The sequence below is a fragment of the Gallinula chloropus genome (genome assembly GCF_964237585.1).
Source record: "Gallinula chloropus genome assembly, chromosome: 2".
Lineage (NCBI taxonomy): Eukaryota > Metazoa > Chordata > Aves > Gruiformes > Rallidae > Gallinula > Gallinula chloropus.
Genome location: NC_140086.1, coordinates 98760442 through 98784688, shown reverse-complemented (window position 1 = coordinate 98784688; position 24247 = coordinate 98760442).

Below are 24247 nucleotides of genomic sequence, written 5' to 3'. Positions count from 1 at the left end.
AGTGAACTTAAAGAACTTAATACAATTGCCTCTGAAACTAGGTCCCCCAAAATATGAAAATTACCTTGAAATGCAAATAAACCAAGTAGCACATTACTTTTCTCTTTTTTTCAGTGTGAAATCCATGTTCAAATGTTGGTTCAGTAGTGATCCTGAAGCACCATCTTTTCATGAAATATTAATAGCGTTTTCTTCAGCATCTGGACTGTTACTGTGTCTCAAATACTAACCCAACCTAACTCTGCTTAAATAGTAAGGTGTAATGAGCTGATGTCTTCTTTTTTTTTTCTTTTTTTTCCCTTTTTTCTTTACTGTGGCCTAACAGAGTAAAATAAGTTAAAGAGCTTTGGCTTAGTTGAGACCTAAGATTATCAGGCTTTAGATGCACGCAAGCAAGTTTAGCAGCGAATAGCAACATGGTCCAGTCTGAGTCAAGGCTGGGGAAATCACATTTTGGGGAAGTGGTGATCCCAACTCCATGGCCTCTGGAGACTGCAGCTAAAATTAGATGGTGGCTGTTAGCCAGAGAATTAAGACCTTTTTTCCCATGTTTTGCAATATATCCAGAAGCCATGGTTTCAAGGAGATTTGGTACTGTTGACTGTGATTTCCATAAATCTGTCAGACTATTCAATAAAAGCATAGATCTTCCCATTCACCTGCAAACCGAAAGTTGACAGCTTGGTTACAGAGATTAATACGTTCTGGCTTGGAAGAATATTTAAAATATAAGTATCATATCATTGTCCCATTAATGTCAGCTTACGACAAATACTTGGGCAGTTTTCAGCTGTATTTAGGGGCACCTAGTCTGAATCTCAGGTTTCAAAGGCAGTCTGAATTTCAAGAATAAATACTAGCGACTTTGCAAACATCAGACCCCTTTCCACTTTCTCATCCTGTGCATTAAACCTTCAAGACCTCACATCTCTTCTGAAAGCCTTAAGTTTTCAAAACCTATACCAAAAGAGAGCTCAGAAATTTAGTCCTTGGTGCCCCAGGCAAGTCTCTGTGTCCAAGCATGAAAGGTGAAGGAGCAATCAGAGTTCAGACCCGTTACCTTCGAAGGGCCAGAGCTCTGAGTCACCAAAAGGGTGGCTGAAATAGCATATTTGCAGAGTTCCTCTGACGAGAAACCTGGATGTCAGATGGGGGAAATTTTGATTCTCATGGGAAAAAAATTTGGTAAACATGTTTCACATTGAGCACCGTCCGCCCACACAGACAAATCCAGTTTGCAGTCCTCTGTTCGTTTTTCTCCTTATTTACTAAGAAAACATATATATAAATGTAATCCCTTTTCATTTTCTAGTGGTTGAATCCTCACTTACAGGCTTCCAAAATGACACCACCGAAGAGCAGAGTGTAACCTCAGTGTTTGGTGAAAAAACACAGGAAAGGCAGCACCTCCCCTGAGGAACAGAGCAGAAGCAGGGAGCAAAATTTCCAAACAAGTGGACAAACAAAAATATACAAAGCAGCCACTACAAAGTCAGCGCACCTCCTCTCATTTCTTCTGGATATTTAAGGTGAATCAAAGCCAAGCCATAGGCTCATGTAACTACAGGGAAATGGTCCAGATGTTTAGGCCATTTTCCTGTGGCATTTCATGATGAAAAACTGCGTAGCACAACAGTTCCTGCTTTAAGCTCCTCAGTGTTTGTATATTGTTCCACATAAAACAGACACTGACAGCAAAAATCCAGCTGCTTTTTGTTTTGCCTTTGCTATTCTAAGCAATGGTAAATCTCCATTTGGGATGGGAGAAGAGGGATTTCTGTGAGGACAGGTAAAGATGGTGAGGCAGAAAAATCTTTCTGGGTTGGGTTGGGGGGAGCGATGTTGCCAATTTTAGTTCACTTTCTTTCTCAAAAGGACCTGGGGTTTGTGGTGAGCATCCATGCTGGAAGTGACACGGTTGTGAGGCATTTACCAGTATTATCTGACACAAGAGAGCTCCTAGCATGTTCTCAAAGCCTGGAAACAAATAACACTCATTATAACTTACTCCTATCCTAAAGCTGAATAACTGTCTTACAGAACTCCTGGGGAATGTACAAGAAATATCCATATGCATAATGATAGGTGCCAGAGAAATCATATCCCTCTATCAAAGCTGTATTTATCTTACAATTCTCTTTCTTGATAGAAAGGTCATTTTAATTAGCAAGTGAGGGCGGGGAGTTATTGTTGGTAGGCACAGCCCCATATTGATGGTTCCTCTATACGTCAGTGCACGAGCATTAACATTGGTCAGATAATCTTGCTGGCAAGCAAAGAAACAACTATCATGTTACTTGAAAGAACTGAAGCTATATTGTATGGCAGTCATTAGTTTCCTTGAATCTGCTCATAATGATGAATGCATCATTCTGCCTGCCTGCAACTTCTATAACAAACAGCACAGCCAAGTCTTTTCCAGTTCTGTTATTCTGTTTTAAAAAACACTGACATTTTCTTAAACAGACATAATTTACAATTTTAAGTAACACAACAGTGCCTTGGTGTGTAAGGGCCAGAAAGCAAACAAGACTCCTTTCACAAAGTTTAAAAAAAAATAAAAAACACAGTCTCGTGCTCTCTGAGGTCACCATGGCATAAAACTGATGGTGGGGGGAGGGACGACACAACGACGATACGACTTGGACCTTTCTGTGACATATCTTTGGCTTTGAAATATGTATTATGTTCCTGCAGCAGAAACCCCAAGTGCAAGTAGCATTAAAAGAAACATGTAAAGTCTTCTGGGGACAGAGAGTTGCCTGTGCCTACACCACCATATTAAAGCATCTCAGACAACAGTTTTGGTGTCTGACCATCTATGCTGTTTAGATACCTGATTTATATTCCCAGCTTACTTGAGTTCCCCTGACTGCAACACCACATTGGAAACATCAGGAGCACCCAGCTGTCACAGCACTCACCAAAGTGTCACACACACACACACACCATCTGGCTGAGCCACCTTGTTGGGCACCACTGCCTCAAGCATCCCCCACCTGCCAACATGTACCCCACGGGATACCCCTCACCACTCACATTCCCAGACAGAAATCGCTTTCCTTTATAGGATGGACTCAGCTAGGAGACATGCTCTGCCTATCCGTCATCTGTGTGCCACCCATCTATACTGGTAAGCACCAGGTGGTGCTCATGAACTGGTGAGCGAAGTCCTGACATATAGTGAAGTATTAGTAAATGACATGAATTTCCCTGGGATGGGCCTATGGCCCTGGCACAGCTGGGCTTCTCCACTGCCGCAGTGCTGCCTGCACAATTCGATTTGTCTCAGTTTAGCAGCTGAGGACAGATCACTAGCACATGACATTGCAGGCCTCCAGGATAAAAATAATGGTGTACTTGTCAATGCTGAACTGCTGTGGAACAGGTCTAGAGGAGGTCGGGGTGGCAGCCAAGGAGTGGATGCACTTTCCTCTCCAGCCTTGTGTAGAAGCTGCAGTGAAGGGCTGTGGAGGTGGCCTTTTATGTCTGAAATGAGCTTCTTGCTCTCTGTTTTCTGGTGTTTGGAGAACAGAATCCTTCCCCCAGCGTGAGACTAATACACACCATAAGGTCAAACTGTTTTCTGTCAAGGAGTGTTTGCTGAGGGCGTCGGTCTTGAATCACTGCCCCTGCATTAACACAGCCTATGGGAACCATCTTATCTCTGCTTATCTTGGCAGTGGGGTCATTTTTCCCACAGGCAGAGCACCTGGCAGCCCACTGTTCCCTCTGTGGCCCTCCCATCTTTGTGGGTCACCCTCTGGACAGGGGGATCTGCATGGCACTGTAAAACACTAGTGATGAGAGCTGTCTGGGTGTCTGCAGGATGTGCGCGATTGAGATGAATTAGATCTGGGGCTTGTGCCTAGGAGGACTATGCCAGAAGGCTTGTGGGACACAGCTGCTTGAAGCATCTCCCTTCTAATGAGAACAAGCTTGCTTGGAGACTCGCAAAAAGCTTACAGGGTAGATGGCACATACCCTACACTGCTCTGCAAGGAAGTTCCTTAGGAACTCTGGCCATATATGCAGAGTTAGCATATATATATGGCCAGAGAATTTTCATCTCAGCCTGATCCTTCTTCAGCTGAAGTCAGTGATTTACCTTCCACTGGTTCAAGACACAGACTCACACATTTAAACTCTTGTTTTCGTCTGTAAGAAGCCAGTGTGAAACTTTCTGGAGCTGATTCACTTTTATTATTTGTTCTCTCCCACCTCCATTGTTCCCTCCTAGAGCTTTAACACTGGAGAAACTTGGACCAGACCTATGGTTCTCAGGTTACAGCAATTCTATAGCTTTACGTGAACTACTGACTGATGTCACAGCTAAAATAAACCATCCCACATGTAACTGCCTCAGTTAATAAATAAATAAAAGTCATTCTTTCCCTGAGGATTATCATCTCTGATGAAGTGACATGAGGTCCAGGTTCAAAATCCTTCACTAGTCTGTTTCACCAGTCCCTGGCTCTGCAGCAGGAAGGAACAGTATCTTGACTGCAGCAGCCTATGAAAAGTGTGTGACAGCTATGTTAAACTCATGTTGGACTGAAAAGAGCACACAAACTTATGACACACAAACTGCAATGCTGGTATTATCAAATAAGTGAGGAGAGCCATTCTGTGAGGACAAGTCCTCACCACAAGCTCCCAGAGCAGCTGAAGTGAGAAACACAACAGTAACACAGCATGGAAGGCCAGAAGGCATATGTTAAATACTGTCCCAAACACCTGAATTCTGCATTCATGTTTCAGACTCTCTGCATGAGAATTAAAGTTTGTTTAAGTATTGGGCTGCTTTTTTTGTGACCTTTAATGGACTTTGGGTCACGGAAATACTCAAAATACAGCATTAATGGAAGGAAGAAAACAATATGTTTACATTCTAGGCTCCAAATGAGATCATAAATGTCCTAAGCAGCATGACAAAGGCTGCTGTCAGGAGATGTTTTACGACTAAGCAGAAACAGGAAGCACAGTGACTCAGATGTGACAGCCCATACCTGGACATTTCCAGAAAATGTCTCAAAAGTGAGTAGCTCAACAGTTCAGATAAGAATTAGGTAAGAATGCAAATTATCTAAGAGAAATTCAAGCTGTGAATCTTTTCCAAAACATCTAAGGCTGAGGTACGCTCCCTGTGTACATTCAGCCTTTCGGTCATGCTTATCGTTTGTTGAAGAAGCCAAGTCTGATTTTCTTCGCTGCCTCTTCTGACACTTCAGCCCACATCAGTAAAATAACATGATCCACAGGAGGAATTTTCATATTTTTCCATTGTCTACAGGCTAGAGAAAATTTGAAATCAAATCTGAAATTAGAAAATTGGCAAAATATGAATTGAAGTCAGTATTAACTAGAAACTTCAGCAGAAAATATATTCATCTGATCAAAGCAATATTCTATATCCTGTGGAAGCTTTTGAAGAATATTTAAAAGTAAAACAAGTGGGAAAAATATGTCTGTGCCAAATTTTGGGCTGTTTTTTAAACACACATCAAGGCAAAGCCATAAAGCAGCCAATTGCCTGTATCTTCTGCCAAGAGCAGCATTCCCTCTCTTCTCTCTCTCTCCCCCTCACTTTTTCCCTCCTCCTCCTCCCTCCAAATGAACAAGATCAAGATCAAGAAAAGTGTATCAGGCCCTTGAAGCACTTTTCAAGTTTTCACGAGTATTGCACTCATGTGAGTACAAAGACAACACACACACCCCTAAGTCCCTTTTAAATGCTTCTGCCACGGCCACTACCAGGGAGCAACCACGCAACTGTGGAGGTAGTTAGTGGCATAGAGAGGTGACTGAGGGAAGCAGAGTATTTGGTAGCCAGTGGAGAGCTAAAAAAGCAGACATGGGGTCACAGAGGGAGGGGAGAGAGCAGGTAGCATTTGCTCTGGATGCCAAAAAAGTCTCCCTACAGCTGTGTGCTAATATTATGATTATTATTTTGGCAGAGGTCTTTTTGTTTTCTTTCCCAAGATGATCCTGCTCCCCTCTTGTGCAGGTATAGAGCTTGTGCTGGCCCAAGAAAAGCAAAAGAAAAAAGAAATGTGGCCATTGGTTTCTGATTTGCTGTGGTCTATCCAAGATATGTAAAGGGGAGGGGGGGTGGGGGTGGGAAGGCAGCAGAGGAAAGCAGGAGGAGGGGAGAAAAAGACCATGCTAATAGTCACAACCTGGGAAAGAATCTTTGACTTTTCTAATAGTTTTAGTTCAGGGTGAAAGGTGAGAGGGATAAAAAGTTTTAGTTCCACATTTCCTCTGATGTAAATAACTGATGCAAATAACTCCATGTATCTGATTAGCCTGAAGCTCTCTGAAGACATTAAAATGCAGTAGTAGCAGGATATTTTATTGAAGAAGGTTATGGTCAGAGCCTTCTACTCCTCTCTCTCACTCTTCCTTCTTGTCTCAAACTACAGTACATATATCATTGAAGACGTTTTATAGTTGTGACTAGATTACATCAGCTCAAGCCCTCTGCACATCACATGCTGAATCAGCAGCCCTCCAAACAGTGCTGTCTGTGACAGGCACGGATTCCCAGTGGCAGAAAGACAGTTTTATTTTCTTCATAGCCTGAAAAATGCCTTACATTTACAGTTAAACTTTTGGTCTTGATCAAAATTATTCCTTCAAACCCACAATTCTGTGACACCCACAATTTTTTCCTTTGTTTCATGGAAAATAAGGCTCCACACTCTGAGATGTTTCTGCATCCCTCCTGCAGCTGGGAGTCCTTGCAACGTGAGACTTACAAACATGTTTTCCCAAAGCTCCCTAGCTCAAAGAATGACAAAATACGAGGAAGCAAGGGTACAAATAAGAGAAAACGCTGAATTCGTATCAGCAAACATGTTGTTATTTAGATTATAAACTTCAGAGGAGGTGATCGTTCTTAAATTAACATTCCAGTAGCCCCTATTTCCACTTCCTATTTATATTTTTTTCTCATTCTATTATTCTGACGTTGATTTTCATATGTTGCTTTCCTCTGTTAGCCTGCTTTATTGTAAATCTTTTTCCTTATACTTACAGGCCCTCACAGTATTTTGCATGCTTTAATCCCCTTTGCAGTGTTTCTTTTCCATCAGCCTCCATTTTCTTGTGCCAGAAACAGCTGCACTCGTTTGTCCTTTTTGGGCCCTCAATTCTGAAAACCATCGTTGATCAGAGAACACTTAAACACATGTTTAAAGATGGGGTTAATTTTGACATAAAGTGCAAGGTAAGCCTTTACCTGAAGTTGATCAAAATTCAACTGCTCTGCCAAACAGGTGTAGATTTTATACTTATATATGTATAAATATATACACGTGTAAGATAAATGTTTTGGTTTGGAACTGAACAGCTTGCAACAAGGGAAACTGCTGGCTCATGAAAAGTATTTGGCAAATTATAACTTGTCTCCTGTACCTAAGACATATCACATTCATCACTCATCTCGGTATCAATCAAAGAAGACCCTACACAAAACACATCCTCTCTTCATCTGTGACACCATTCCTCCCTCTGCTGAGCTGGGGCTATGCAGAGAGAAGGTAGAAAGATGAGAGGGAAGCAGGGAACCCTGGAGTTGCTCTGGTACAGGGGCAAGTGTCTTGTATCTAGAAGAGGTCCACCAGCTCAGATGATGCCTGAAGCTCTGTAAAGTGACAGAGCTGACTTGCCTTCACATGGTCTGAACAGAGCTTCTCACAGGAAACTGCAGAGGAAGGTGGCATAACCACAGCCACACAGCACACAGAGAGATACCCAAAGAGCTCCTCAAACATCAGGGCAGACACCTTTACAGCAGAAAAGAACTTTCACAGGGTTCCCATCCGCTGCTACTCATTTTTCATACTGAAATGTAGGCGTACCCTCAAATGCTAATTATTCCATCCAATTCACACTGCAGCTTTCTCTCATGTTGCACACAGGCACGCATGCCTTCAATGGGGCTCCATTCCACCTTGATCTGGGCCCCCTCCCTTTGTTGGTGAGACAGTCTGAGAGATGGGAGTATTAATTTCAGGCACAGGATGGATATGGGTTTCAAAGCAGAGCTGTTTCCCATGCAGGATTCAAGAATGCGGGCAGGGGAGCTTGCATTTGCTTGTGCTGTCACTCCCTGCCAGAGACAGCAGAGATGTTCGGCCCACATGCTCCCTCTCCCTCTTCCTCAATGAGTTTCCGTGCTCCGTGCTCAGTTTGTCACTTTTGCTGTACCTGTTCTCAGCTGCTCTATTCTCACCCTGCATTGGGAGCCTGCACTGTGAACTCTGCTAGGAGCAGATTGCCTGTAAAGCTGGGCCTTACAAAACTATACCCACCTGGAGGTTTGGTCGTTAAATCAAATCCATTTAGATATGCCAAGGGTACCAAATGCATTTAGGTACTTTGCTGAACAGGGACTATATTAACATTAATAAGAACCACTTTCCAGGGAAAATAATTGTAAAACTGGGGGCCTTTTAGTTTTGTTTTACTTCTAATTTCAAAGCCCTATCTCAGAATAAGACCTTGGGTGAGGAAGTGGAAAGGCAATTACTTCCAGTGTACTGGATGAATTTGCCAGAGGAGGGAAACCAAATGTTTGATGCGTTCCCCAGGGCCAACATTCCACAATTATAAAAATATACTACCTCCCTTCTAACTCTGTGAATATAAAATGAAGCAACTTACCTACCATTAATTAGCTATATTTTGTAGTTTTATGGACATTGAACACTGAGTGCTGATTTGCATACATTAGCATGTAATTTACATGCTTACTTCAAGGTATTCAGTTTTATTGCCATTACCTTTTGTGGCCTATTTCTCTAATGACTGTAATGGAATACAAAAGAGATTTCTCATTGTGTTTACCCTGTTACCTTATACATGAGCTTCAGAATAACGTGTCATGCTGAGAAGTGGGAATTTTCATGCGCAAGGTTTTGCTTTCAAGTCTGAGCCACTTCACGACCACCCACCCTGCTGAATTTTCTAATGCCGCTTATATTTCCTTGGCCACAGCACCCTTTTCATCTGCATAAGGACACACAATATTTTAAAAGCCAGGTACAAGTGTAGAAAGTTGCTCTGTTGCCTGCACTAAACCAAAAAAAAAGTAAGTCAGACACAAGAATTAATGGGTCCTACTCTGTCTATCAGCACCTAAAGGCACACAGAGAGAAAAATAATCTGCAGCTGGGGAAAGCTGAGCGGGGTCAAAGGGCAGCGCCTGCATCTGCATTCACTGAGAGGCAGAGAGGAAAAATAAAGGGTCTCTTTTTTTGTTGCAGCTCAGCACTATTTTAGAAGGCGCAGATACCAACTTAATTACCACAGTTCCCTTTTGCACTAGAGCACTGCAGCAGGCTATAAATCAATACTTAAGGTCACATTGCTAAAAGCACTGAAAAACAGCCTTTTCTCTCACTAGAGCATGTTGTTCGCTGCTCCTGCATCAGTGTCACGAGGGTTCAATATCAGATAGGGACCAGGGCAAAAACAAGGATTACAAAAGAAATCAGGGCTGCAGAAAAGCAAGGTGTAAACAAGCGAGTCCATCCAATGGCAGGTATCACGACTGCATCAAACCTCCCGTCCTCTCCAAGCTGAGAGGCAGGAGACACACCAGCAGGTGCCCAGGAGTATGAAATATGTTTCACTCCATGCTGAGTTCTTGTTTTGGAGGCCAAGTTAATGAGAGAAGAGCAGCTCTGAAAAAATTACAGTTATTTCTGCTGAGTGTATCTTTGGCAACTTTACCATACATCTGAAATCAATGATACGTGTGTATGCATGACATCTTATTTCAATAAATTGTTGGGAATGGGGCTCCGGACTTGCAAAAATAGATATTTTTTTTAAAAACTTTTTTCCATTTGCTATTCTATTATATACCTGCTGACCCAGATATTTCACAACTTTTGGAAGAGAAAACAATTCATGTGAGATTGGGAAGATATGGAAAAAGCCATTTCCAGCCGAGATAGACTTGGCATAACATTGAATGGCTTAGCCAGAGGGAGGCTTCTTTTTGTTTGGGTTCACATTGCCAGTATGTGGCCAGTAGTAATATTAGGTAGATAGAGGACTTGCATCCACGTGCCCAGGGTACTACAAAAATGAGATGCAGGATCCCTAAATGCCTAATTTAGATGCTAGATCATCTATAACCTTGCTGTTTACCAACTAAATTAGGAAGCTTATAAAAAGTGTAATTGCAGCTGGGAGGGAACCTAGAAATCTATCCAAGATTTAAATAAAAGAAAAAACTCAAATAATTTTTTATTTTTGAAGCATAAACAGATTTTCCCCTGAACTGAAATGTAATTTCCAAAACTTGCTTCCCAGAGGCTGGTAAGCTCATGTCACAGCACACTGGGCTATTAGTTCAGATGCAAAGTGGTGCAGATGCATTTGGTTTAGAGCTACTGCTTCTAGATTCCCTGAATGGTTTGCTGTTCAAGTGGGAAAGCATGGACACGTGTCCAGAAGCTATATCATCTTAGGCATGCACTATGCATGTTATCAAGATGTCCTTTGATTTAGAAGGAGATGCTTAGGCAATGCATTTTGGACTCCACAAATCACGTTTTTTGATGACACTTTTTGTGAAAAAATTCTGAGAAGAGCAAGAGCATGATGTGATGTCATTTTGAGTTGATGAGGGGATTATTTTCTACCCTTTTGCATCAGTACAAACAGCTCCAGTAACCTGTGGCATGTCTTCCCTGGTAGCAAGAGTCCCCAGAGTACCAGAGCCAACTTCCTGAGACATTGCCTGATGAGGAGCTGGCCTGGATTTCTGGCATGCAGAGGATAAACGCACCTACGTGCATCTTCATGTTTAAATGTAAAGACAAAGTCAGCCTCTTCCTTTACATTCTTTGTCAGCAAGATTCATGCATGCCTAGTGAACATGTGCCAACTAGGAAGAGGAAAAATACATTATTTCTCTTTCTTTAAAAATTGGTATTCTGATGATAGGCATTACACTGGTTCCTCACCAGCTACAGTGAAGGGGCTTCCTTTGAAGGTATTCTCAGTTATTAATGTACTTTTGGATATATTTAGGTTGGAAAATTTTGAAAGCTTCCAGACCAAATGGATAAGTATTTGTGGTAAAATTTGATGAAACTTCTATGTTACAGTAAAAACAAGTAAAATCCCAATATGCAAAGCTATGGCCAGAGTAAATTTACTACTTCCTAATTCATTGTGATACTATCAGTTGAAATCAATTAAGGCTTCTAAATCATCTATGATAACATAATTTTGAATTCAACCTTTTTGAAGCCTAAGTAGTGCTGCAGGAGGAAGAAAACCTCTGTGTACTGTAAATCAAAGGAGGCTAGACAATGCCTAAACATCTGACAGCACAATATTTGTATCGTTCCTTACTTCAGTGACAGCTATGAGCACCCAATTAACATGGAGCATTACTATATTTATTTAAATGTGTTCATTTGCCGTAGCTCATCCTGGCCTTCAAGTAGCTACAGCCCAGGCTTTAAGAAACAGTTATGCAGGTATTATAAATGGAAAAGTGGCTGGGGATAAAACGTTGTGCCAAAACTCCACAAGTAAAAAAGATGGACCGGGACTTGATTGCTATTGTCATCTAAAATTCACACCGTTGCATACACTGCATTTCTGCCACTGAGTAAGGTTTTTTTTTACGCAGAGGGGTTGCACTGATCATTAATCACTGGCTTGCTGAAGCAGTGCCACCATAAACACTAGATATGCATAAAAGTCACAACTGAACCTACTTTTTTCTCCTTCCACAGATTATCATATGCAGAAGTAACGTAGAGAAAGCCAATAACATGTACAGAATAAAAGCAAGAAGTGCACTTCCTCCTGTTAATCAGATTTTGCTTGAGTGATGCAACAAGATTGTACCAATCAACTTGAAATTCCTGATTACCGTAGTTTTCATCCTTAATGGATGTGGATAGTCTTCATCCATTGTGAGTGTATGGTTTCAGATTGAAAAGGAAAAAAACCTCCTGTAATTATTTCTATATTACTTGCAACCTTCTACCGAATGTAGCCTCGTAAAAGTAGATTTTCAGGCTAGAGGGCATGAAGACAGCTGAAAATGCCCTCAATTAATAATATTGAACATACCTATATTTACATATAGATACTTGTTTCTATGTCTGTTATGTATAATACTGCCTTGATTCACCAATAAATAAAGGAGGGAAATACCAATATCTCTAAATGTCTGCCTCATCTACATTATTTCCATGGCTGGATAATTGCACAGTATGAAATTAACAATGCTACTGCTTACATGTTACAGTTGCATATACACATTTGTGGATTTTGAGGACTAGAGCGAGCAACAAAGGTTCAAATACATTTGTATCTATGCCTAATTCTTTTGTGGATTTTCAGTGTAACCTCGATCATGTCAGAGAAGATCTAGTCCTTGCTTAGGTGATCCATAAAGTGGGATGAGGTTTTCAATCTACATCATGGTAATGCTATGAGACTTCATCACTGTAGTTAAGGCACTTAAGTGTTTTACATGCCTTTGTGGGAGAGCCTCTACACGGGATACCCATTCCATCAGTGTATGAAGGGTTTGTTAAGACAGCACCAGATAAACTGCTTACAGACAACTCGGATCACCAGAAGAGTTATTGATTCTAAAAAGTTCAGAAACAATGCAACATATTCTTGAGCACCATCTGCTGGTACTGAAAATGGTCAAAAACTTGCATAAACTCAATAAATATGCCGGTCTTCAACAAGTTGAAATAGTACATAGAGGTAGATGTTCTCTATATTCTTTTAAGTTATGTTGTTTCATTTGTTTGGTGTTTTGTGATTTGCTTTGGTTTTCCTTTCAGGGGGTGGGAAACTCAGATGTCTAAGAAAATGGAACTATCTTGGCCAAAATGCAAAAGGTAATCATTTGAGATGTGCTCCCACAACGTCTCCTGACAAATGTAGTTTGCTCACTTTGTGCCTCAGGCTCATCAGTTGGTAGACCTCTCTGGCCACCCTATATCTCCCACACTCCACTCCTTCCTTTTCTTCCCTGGATCAAATTGCAGGAGATACACCCTAAGCAAAAAAGCCATATGCTAAAGAGGAATGAGCTATCAGAAGAAATGTCATGTATTAGTCTGGGAAGATAGGTAGACAGGCAGGCACCTCTAATCTTTGTAGAAACATGAGCAGTTTAGGGAGAGGACGCATGTCCAGATATCACCATGATGTCACCCAGATGCAGCCAGGCTGTGGAATCATGCACATTTGAGAGTTGGAAAGCCCATATGGGTCAGGCAAACCTAAGGTCAGACCATACTCTGGTGCAGAAGCATTTATAGCTATGGATTATCCTTTAACCAGAGTAGCTTATTTCACTCCAGGATGCGGTTTCACTGTGTAGTATAAAACACAGCTTTCCTGATGTGGATGCATCCACAGTATGAGTGTTTTGACAGTTCCTCATACCTGTCAAGTGTGGATGGCTGGAGGGGAGGGGGTTGGCAGAGAGTCCTCACCAGCCCTGGAAGTGGGATGTGTTTGCCAGCTCACCTGACGCAGACAAGTTGTCACCAAGACTAAGAGAAACCTAAGAAAGCAGGAAAGAACTGGGCAATGGTGCAGGCTTGTTCCCTAAGAGAAGCTATTCTTTACCTTGTGTTAGCGGGATGATTTTTACACAGTGATGCCTGCAGATGTTCTGCTTTTATCAAGGGGAAGACAACAACCCTCTGCGGACCCTCTTCTGACAATGTTAGGCACTGGACCCTCATACTTTCACAATATGCCTTCACAGCATTTTGGGGGTATTGATCGACTCCTTTGTATGGAAACCACTGGATTCTCCAGTGCCAGATTTGAATCTATCCAGTAACGTGCCAGAAGGGAATCAAACAGAAAAGCCAAAACTGAGAAGGGTATGACAAGCTGAAGAAAGGCTAGGGAAGTACTTAAAATGTCAGATTATTCAAGGCACAAGTTAGGGGCAATTCAAGTGCTATGAACTGAGGGGCTCAAAATATTAATAATATTATTATTCCTTTCAATTCCAAGCAAGTGCTGTACCATTCCAGGTACAGTGTATCCAGTCCTTCAGAGCTGGAAATAGGAAATCAATGGAACCATCTGGGTAAAAATCAGAATTATTCCCAACTTTGTAAATAATGACTGCTATACTCAAAACTTCTTATTGCACCCTTTATATCAACTTATCCACTCCTTACAGCTGTAACAAAGCCAAATTTCTACTCCTATTTTTGTACATTATATTTTTCCTGAAAACAAAATAATAAAAATACTGGGAAAGTTGGTTTTTTTTTCCATTCTTTCTAAGTAACCTAAAAGACCAAGTATTGTATATGTTTAATAATCTGCTAATAATAATATATATGCTTTTACCTAAAAGATCTCAGTGTCTGCTTAAAGGAAACGTTTTGAACATCATGAAGCTATCTAAACATTTCCTGCAATCGTAGCAAATTTAGGCAGGATTACTGCAGCAATATTCAAGCTTTTGATTCTGCTGACAAAGTTTAAATCTCTGCACCTAATATATACCTCCTGTTTCTCCAAGCCACAAGGAACACTTTCCAAGACCAAATCTCCATAGCAATCCCCCTTGGCTTTTTGGTTTAAAGGAATTTTGGCTCGTGCCATTGGTTACGAGGGCTGGAGAAACTGGGTTACCTGCCAGAAGTCTGGCAACACATGATGATCAAATGAGCACCCAAAAGCTTTGACACTGTGATTGCTCACACCTTAAGTCCAAGCTCTGGCAACCTGCTGGGAGATGCCTGCAACCAGAGCAAGGGCAACTGCTCACAACAAGCCCAAGTACATGGGTGTAAATAGCTGGTGTTTCTGTTCAGAGGCCAAACTGGGGTAAAGCCTGAGGAAAGAAGTGTCCAATTCTGAGTGAAAGAAGATGTGTTGCTGTGGCTTTGCTCATTAGAACACAAGAAGAATGTTTTGCACTTTGTAGGGTGTTTTTTTCCCTTTTCCTCTTTGAATACAAAATGAAACATTTAATTCAAGGAGCTAAGAATTCGAATCACACTGAAAAGACTTTCCTTTTTACCCTCATGCTTGGTGACTAAGACCACAGTCCAAGAAAGATATACCAGGTGACAGTTCCCTCCTCTCCTTACTGAAGTAAGAAGACACTCATGATCTCTTTGTATCCATTGACTTTGCTTCTCTTTCTTCTGTGGTTTGCTCTCCGTGCAGAGCTAGCTTCTCATCCTGCTTTCAGCTGTCCCATCAGCAGAAGAGTCCTCTTCCTCTTATCTTTTTGTGCAAATTCACAAGAGAAATACAAGAATCTGACTCTACATAATTAGGCTCTAAATGCTGCTGTGATAAATCCATACATGTTCTTTGCTTACCTATTTTCCAAAGGAGGGGATGGAGAGATGAAAGACAAGCCCAAGGATAATGACAGAACTGGGGGAAGTTTTTAAGAATATTCTCTTATGTTCCCATCACCATATTGTGCTCATACCAGCAAACTTGATTAATCCACTTTGTGCAGCTGCATCTATTTGTGAAAGCATCCCTCCTTTTTTCTTTCAGTGAAAAGCTCCATTTCATTAGGTATTTCATCAGGGTATCATGACAGGACTTTAGTTTGTTATTTTTTGTTTCAGTTTGTTTTTTCCTGAACATGTACACCATGGCTTTCTCAATAACACAGGTACCCTTAAAAGACTTTGTTTGAAAAAGTGATTGTGTACTTCATTAAAGACAAACTAAGAAACTCACCTAGAGTAAAAAACACACACACATATATATACACACACACAAGGAAATAAATGAGAGTAAGTCTTCTGTGACAGCACCGTTTTGCACTGAGTGATTAGAGAGCCCAGTGCTTTTTATCAAAGACAACCTCTTTCTCTCCCTTCGAGCTTTAAATAAATACTTGTGCTAATTGCAGATAGCAGCAGAATACAGCACCAAGTGTTTCGCAACTGGCATGGATGTGAAAGGGAATAAACAAGCTATGGTAGATTAAACACTGTGGAGTGCTGTTTTTCTGTCACTGCCAGAGTGTATAATAAAGAGTCCCATGCTATTTTACTGTTTCTGTCCTTGTAATGCATGCCGGATACCTATAATTTATGACATAGAGCCATTGCTTCATGAGTTGCACTTCCTTTTAAACTGATGCTGAACTCGTTAGTGGGGGAAATGTGACAGGTTGATAGTGGTTTCTTATCTGCAGGTTAAACATTGTCAGAATAATTCATGGCCAGGCAACTGTTAGAACTGTAATGTTTTTATAATTAGAGCCGGAGTGGACTGTTCCCTAAGGATTTGAGCTCCAGCAAACAAGCCCCCATCACCATCAGTCTGAAGCTTGTTGCCTTGCAATCCTCAGATTTCAGGAGGAAACATTCTGAAACTCGATCTGTTGGGCTCGAAAGGAAATGTCCCCAGCACTGAAGCTACCAGCACTCTCAAAAGCCAAGGATAACCGCATTTCCAGCCATCACCACTCAAAAATAGTGAGTCAGGTTCCAGAAATAAGATTTACTTAAAAATCATAACGCTCTTTGGGGGAGCAATTTCCAGTTCCTTGAGCAAAGGCTACAGTTCCTGACTCAAAGAGATGGAGGTTTTAGAAAACATACTATGGGAATCATGACAAAAATTACAAAAGCTTATTCTATAAAGGTCACAATCCAAATGAGGATTTTCTAATACAAGTTTAATTTCTTTGAGCTACATCAACTACTTCTCTGAGCTATAGCAACTCACATCAAATGAGAATCTAGTTTTGCCTCTAATTTCAACGGTGCATATACTCTGACAGCTGTGCAAATTACCCATAAAGAGGCATTTTCCTGTGTCCCTCAAGAATCAGAGTATAGTCTAGTATTCAGTACAAGGGGGTAAAAGCAGATTCAAGTTTTTACAGTCTGCATTATAGCTCTCTGCACGTTTGGTGAATAGCATCCCAAAACTTCACTGTTGTGAATGTGCAGATATTCCAAGGGTGTATTTTCTCACAGTTGAGCCCAATAGCAGTAAGATCACCTGTTGTTTTCACACTGCCCCATTGTGTCTGCATATTCACTACCATACATATTTCTTGTATATTTTCTTTCACCATTTTGGACATTCACAGGATCCATGGAAGTTTCTGTGACCATGTCCCCAAAGAGTGACACCTACCTCTAGGTTCTGTATCATGAAATAGAGCATAAATCCTAATTAGGGTTTGTCCACAGCAAAACCTGCCTTATATCCTTCCTTCCAATGGAGGAGCTGGGTTTTTCTTTCCAAGTTTATCAGAAAAAAAAAAAATCAGTATTTTTCAAAAAGAGGGAAAAAAAATCACTGTAAATAAATAAGAGAACACATATGCATTTTTAATAATGTATGAACACTTATTTTAGGAGTAATATTCATGGAAGAGCTGTGATTGTTATATGCCTAACATTCCCAAATGGCAAAATATAATTAAACTAAGAACTGTTGAACAAATAAACCTGCTAAATACACAGTATTACCAGGCAAAATGGCTATGCATTTATCACTTTGCCAGTGTAATTACACTGACTGCTGCTCTTCATGCATATATTAATATCTCCCTAACATTATGGAGACTGAGACATAAATTACAAAGCACTGACTTTTCAGCCAGAGTGCAGTGGTAACAAGTATTACACACTTTAAAAAAAAAAATCTTAACATTGAGTCTGATTGTTGGTTTTATTTGGATAGTTGTTTCTTGCACTTCTGAAAAACCTCATCTCCCTAAAATAGCAATTAATGAAGTGCTGGCTTGGAAAGCCTAGCTAGAGTGGGTTTCAGATACTGTAGGTCAAGAGACTCAGCCTGGGATTCTGAAAGTAGCTGAAGTGTGAAACTCACAGAAGATACTCAGTTTATCCTGAGAAAAGAAAGGAAAGGAAAAAGAGTATGTAATTTCTGTTTTCTGTGTAAATAAAGACTACTATTTTAAGATTGTTCTGATTATTTCAGGAGGTTCTGCCTCATCATCGATTGGCTGGATGCAGCATTGAGTGGGTGTGCTAGCTATTCACAGCAAAAAAAAGGTCAGGAAATTCATTCCCATGGGATGAACTTTTCTGAACCTGGAAATGAGCAAAGAGACTTGGAAGTGACTTTTGACCATTTGGATGAATGTTGCCAAAGCTGCCTTCAGCACATTGCAATTCTTACAATGTATGAAGCACTGCCTGGTTGGTGGGTTTTTTTGAAACTGTAAGTTGTTAAATACTGACATTGGGCCTGGGAAATCCCTGGGAATGTGAGGTTTGCTTGCAAAAAATTGGGGAGCAATTCTCCCACAGCCTGTCACAGTAAGGACTCACCTACAGAGACCTTATTAAATGTTAATATTTGACCAATAGTTGTTAAAACCACCTTACAGGCATGAGCAATACATGTTACACAGGGATATGGTTGAGTCCAGGGAGATGGTTGAGTCACCTTCCCTGGATGTGTTTAAAAAAAAGGGTAGATGAGGTACTTAGGCATATGGTTTAGCTTAGGATGGGAATGGTCGGACTTGATGATCTTAAAGGTCTTTTACAACCTTGCGATTCTGTGATTCTGTGATACAGCCATCTCAGAAGAAAATGTTTAGACTGTTACTGTTCAAAAGTATCAAGTGCATTAGAAAACTCAGGTCACTAAGTCAAGCCTGTCAATATTTAAATTAACTCTAGTTATATGTATTTAACCAAGTCCAGTTGTGTGTATTTAAACACTCAGACACATCCTATTTTCTTCCTGCTCCCTGCCACACACAGTGTACAGGAGATAAAATGGGAAACTGAAAGAATCTGAAATATTCTTTCCATAGTGCCCAATACACTAACTTCAGAGCAGAAGACAGCACATAAATAAATCTTGTTCTACATACAGAGATATCAACTTATTCACTGATGCCCAGCATTTTAATGTGTTTGTTGTTCCCAGTGGGCCAATCTTATAAACTTCTTGAGTGGAGGGGGTCATCGGATTCTCCTGATTTAATTAGTTAGGAGATAAATCATATACAAGAGTTCAGAGGAATTCTTCATCCCTAAGTTGAAAAACCCAGGACCTAATTTTTCATGTTCCTTCCCTGTTATACCATTCCATGGATTGGCAGCTTCAGAAAAAAAAATAAAAATCAACTGTAACTACTTAACACCTTGCAAATCTGCCACTGGATGCCTGAAACTGGCACTGCAGAAAAATGGGTCACAGATGAACAGCCACCCAAATGCACATTTATTTCCAAGGATTTCCCAGAATTATGAAGAAAATGTGTGCTACTAAGGGTAGAATTACATCTTGATGGCAAATACTATGCTGCCTTTGCCACAAAGTCTTGTAAGCTCTTCCTGCAATCTTGCCTCACCCACTACACACTTTCCAAAACCTGCTGTCAGAGAGGCACAAATGTTCTGGTAATATCTTTATTTACTAGTCAATGTTGAATTGTTCCTCAAGCAGGTTTATTCAGCAATGTGAGAAAACTCATGATGACATGCATAAGCAACATGAACCTGTAGAAGGACCCAAATTCAAATTGCATTGACAGCTTGAGGGTTGATATCCCTGGTTTATGCAATCTAAATTAAAATCAAACAAAAATACAAGAACATTATGTTATAAATGAATAAATAAAATGCATCAACTGGAACCATAATGGGACTGCATTATTTGCATTCACCGCATTGTCTTCTACTGATTAAACCAACAGCAATGGGAAGTCTGTTATCTTCATTAACCTGCCCTTAGCAATGGGATGAGGACAAAGCTTGACATTATGTTTCACAACTATTTGTTTCACAATTTGAAGTAATGTTGCAATTCAGGAAGGTCATTTGCTTTTCCAAATCCATGGAAGTACAGTGTAGAAAGCTTCCTGCTGTTCCTTGCTCTCCATGTTCCTGTCTCCCTAACACCTATACTATCCATAGCCATCCTTGTAGACCTGAGTTCAGTCTCTGTCCCATCCTGCTCCATTCTTTCCTCCCTGCTCCTATAGCATCGAAGATGCAAGGGCAATTTCAGGCAATAGAGCAACTAAGGTATATAAAAATTCTACTAAACTTGTTGAAATTACAGTTCTTTAGACTGAACACCTTGCAGATTCGGATAAACCTTTACATTTTAAGTGACTCCTCCAAAGCACAGGGGTGCATCACTTTCTTCACAACAGGCCTTTTTTGATGAAGTTACTTTTGTTGCTATTATATTCCTATGGATTATGGTTTTTATTGGGTGTGTGCAATAGTAGTCTACAGACCAAATGTTCTTGTCACCAAATGTGTGACATTGGGAATATAATTTTTTCAAGAATGCCTTTTCTGGGGTCATTGGTGGCACCTAGATAACTATGCAATTCCATATAAAGGAAGAAGTCATTTTCTTGGCAAAATACCTGTGTGGTTTTAAAAATGGCATTATCTTTACTGAACATAAAGTTCCAAGATTAAGTTTGGGTTTAGTGGTTTTGTTTTTTTTTTTAAGAAAGCCTAGTTACTGCTTTTGAAATTTTCATTTTCTTATAGCTCACATTGTTTTACTTCAGTAGTCCTTTCACTGAAAGTTGCAAAGGAAGAAGAAACATTATCGAACCCTAATTGTTAATTCCTGTAGACCATTCTTCAAACATATCAGCATATATAAGGCACCTTTAGCCATCCACAATTTACAACAGGCTACTATATGAATTTGACAGGAACAGAGTAAAAATTTTTAATAAAGCAAGAATTTCCAGATTTGACTCATGTTATTGTAGATTAAAAAAAAATAATAAAAATTGTCCTTTCAAATTCAGATCAGACATTATCTTGTGGAAAATTCTGAAAAACTCCTTCACTTCTGCTAAAATAATAAAATTCCTACTTTGTAACAGAAAAAATATCCATCATCTCGTATTTCAAGAGATGGAAAAGCAGACTTCCAGCTGGTATAAGCTGCGAACATTCTCTTGAACTCAAAAAAGCTACAGTGTTCAGAAGGCCAGTCTTATGTTTTAGAGCAATAATGATTTTTAGAAAATATGAAGAAATACAATTTTTTTGTAAGGGTGCTCAAAAATGAAACTTAAGGGAAAAATCTCTGGTAGGAATGACACTGTCAGAGAATAACACAGACCACTGGAATAAAACCCATGCTGTCAAAACATAGCCAAAGGAACACAGTTTGAAAAGAATTAGAGTATCATTATCAATGACATGAAGAAAAAAAGATAAGAGCGGCTTAACTACTGCCTGTCATTGCATGCACCTAGTTCAGCACCCAGCTTAAATAGTATTCAGGCAGCTGCCTGTGGATATACCCAATATTACATGTTAATGTAAAAGTTAAGACTGCCAAGATAACACTCTTTTTTTTCTCCTTTTTTTTCTTTTTTTCCTTGCTCATTCAAATGGAAACACCAGGGACTATGTTAAACTTTTTTGTTTGGCGTGTGCTACGATTGCAAAACTGAATGCCAAGATGTTCAAGGGTAGCTCCATGTCTGATGACTGCTCCATGCTCTAGAGCAGAGTTGAAAAGGGAATACACCCAACACAATATAGCATATGGATGGGACTTCAAATTCTTATTATAAAGACCCCAGCCTTCTCAATCTTACCTCATCCGTATATCTTCACCTCCCAGTAGCTCAGATATCCCACCTCTAGAATGAACAAGAACACTTGTCTACTTGGATAGTACTGGAGATGAATTTAATATCTACCTGTCACAAGGAAATTCTTGTTCAATAGAGAGGGGAATGGCACTTAAAATAACAGCTCTGGGTAAACCCACGTGGTAACAATGGGTAACTCCTTCTTACCTTGCCATTTCTTTGCTTTCCCTCCCGCACCTTACTTTGGCTGCTAAAGAGTTTACAGAGGGACTGTCTCTTACCACGCACTTTCAGCTGTTTCTTTTCTCATGCCCAGCAGAAAGAGAGGAGCCTTATAATGGTAACACTGCTCAGAGCATCTGTTGCGGTAATTTGAAGAATTTTTGAATGATTTCATGTTGCTGCAAAATAATTGCTTTCTTTAACACACTAAATATATCAGACTGTAACCCCACAAATCCTGAAAGGAATGATAAAAGAAACACAGTGTAAAATTGAAATAGATGTCAACTTGATAGGCTACCATGGCTCAAGAGGAATTAAAGTCTGTCATTCAAAAAGTCACATACGCAGCAGTTAAATACTGGAAAATATTTATAAGACAAACAGCAGCATTCAGAGTTCAGATAAAGAGGCTGTACTGAGGCATGACATAAAATGGCATCTGTTGAAATATTTCAAGCACAGAGAAATCTGAGATAGCATTCTTTCTTTCTCAGGTATGGCAGACTCTATCGTTTCCCTCGGTAGATGGATTAAAACGATGACAGATGAAGATCCATTGCCAAAGTAAATGAAGGATCACATTTAGACATGTAATTACTTGGTTCTGGGCCATTAAAAAATACCAAAAAAAATTGAAGGTAAAACACAGGCTCAAAGACCTAACCTTGTTCTCTGACATTTTACCAAGTGTCAGAAACTCAAAGTAGCAGTGCATTTCTATCAGTAAAGATCACAGTTGTGGAGAGGTGCTGATTCTTTTCCTTAGTTTTTAGTAAGTAACGTTTGCACGATACAGCTTTCAGCTATAACAGGTGGATAAAATTGTCTTCAAGAAACACTGTGTAGTTCATATGTGTGCAGATTTTCCAGATCTCCTGTATGATTAAATAGGTAAGTCCTATTGCAGAGTTGAAGATTTGGCATGAAATCCTAGCCCTACTGAAATAAATGGGATTTATTCCACAAATTTCAGTAGAGCTTGAATTTCACCTCTGGATGAGAGAATAACCACTCGATACTTCATTCGGTTCCTAACCATTCCCTCAAGTCAAATAGGACATAATGTATTTCTATGATACTCCTCAAAACCACTGTTTTTGTTTCAGCGTGGTGACAGATGCCAGCCATACTGGAATCTTTTCAAATTGACTCTGAGAGAGACATTAGCTTACTGCCCAGAAAATAAACTTTCCATTTCTATTCGCTGAGTGCATTAGGGAACGTTTCAGACATGTTTCGCAGGACAACCCCTTTTGTTTTGCTAATAGGGCTCATGTACACACTTCCAGTGGGAAAACATCTGTTTTACAAATCTGTCCTCCTAGATAGAGCAGGATTCAAGCTACAGGCTTTCGAACCTCATCCAAACATTCCCAAAGTTCAACAGTGTTTGGATCTGGGGGTTGGACTGAAGTCATTACAGAGAAATAGGCCAGGTTCAAGATTTAAGCTTCCTACACTTACAGAGACACTTTGGGATTTTGCCTTTGGTCCAGCTCTGCTTCTCACGGTGTTTTAGTGTTGCTTTGGCCAAGCAGGCAGCACCTATCCACAGCAAAATAAAACAAGCATGTCAGTCAAGACAACTGCACTCATGAAAAGCTGAGGTGAGATGAAATGTGACTCTATAATTACCCTTAGTACATCCACCAATGGAATTCACAAACTTCTGCCTCTGGTAGACAATACCACAACATCCATATCAAAATCAAGGGGGGTTATTTTATAACAGAGTGTGTCAGCTAGTACATAAGGGTTAGCTAGTATATAAGGGTTATCAGCTTTGTTGTTTTTGTTTTAATATTGGTCTTAGTTTCAAATTTAATGCTAAATGTGGAGGCAATTATCTTAGTTTTTTGAAAATGTGTAGTGTTTGGTTCTGCTCCATAATAAAGTGTCATCCAATAAAAATAAACACAAATTAATTCAAGGAAACCTTGCAAACTTGGACCAAAGGACCTCCATGAACTTTTAAAGTGAGGGATTGAAGACTTCTGAAATACCTGCTGCTTGATAGTCTTTATTGGGTCGAAAGTTTCAAATATAGAATCTATTCCTGGAAAACAAGTAACAGATGTTGATGGCCATTACTTTACATACAACATGTGAGTATGTAAGAGAGGGAAAAGGTAGGTGACAAAGGTACCAAAAGTCTTTTGAAGCTACGCAAGTTCCTTCTGGATAAAATATCCAAATTTTTCCCAGTGAAGGGCCCACACTCAAAGTCAGAGCTTCAGGTTCCTAAATAATTTAAAACAAGCAAAAACCTAAGGAAATTAACTGTCCAAGTTCAACCAAACAGCCTAGAAGGCTACCCTGACATAGTAAATACCCATAACCAGTTACAACCTACACTCACTGAGAACCCTAATCAATAGCCTAAGAAAAGGTCCAAATCCTCATTAGGAAAGACACTAATTACCAAGAATC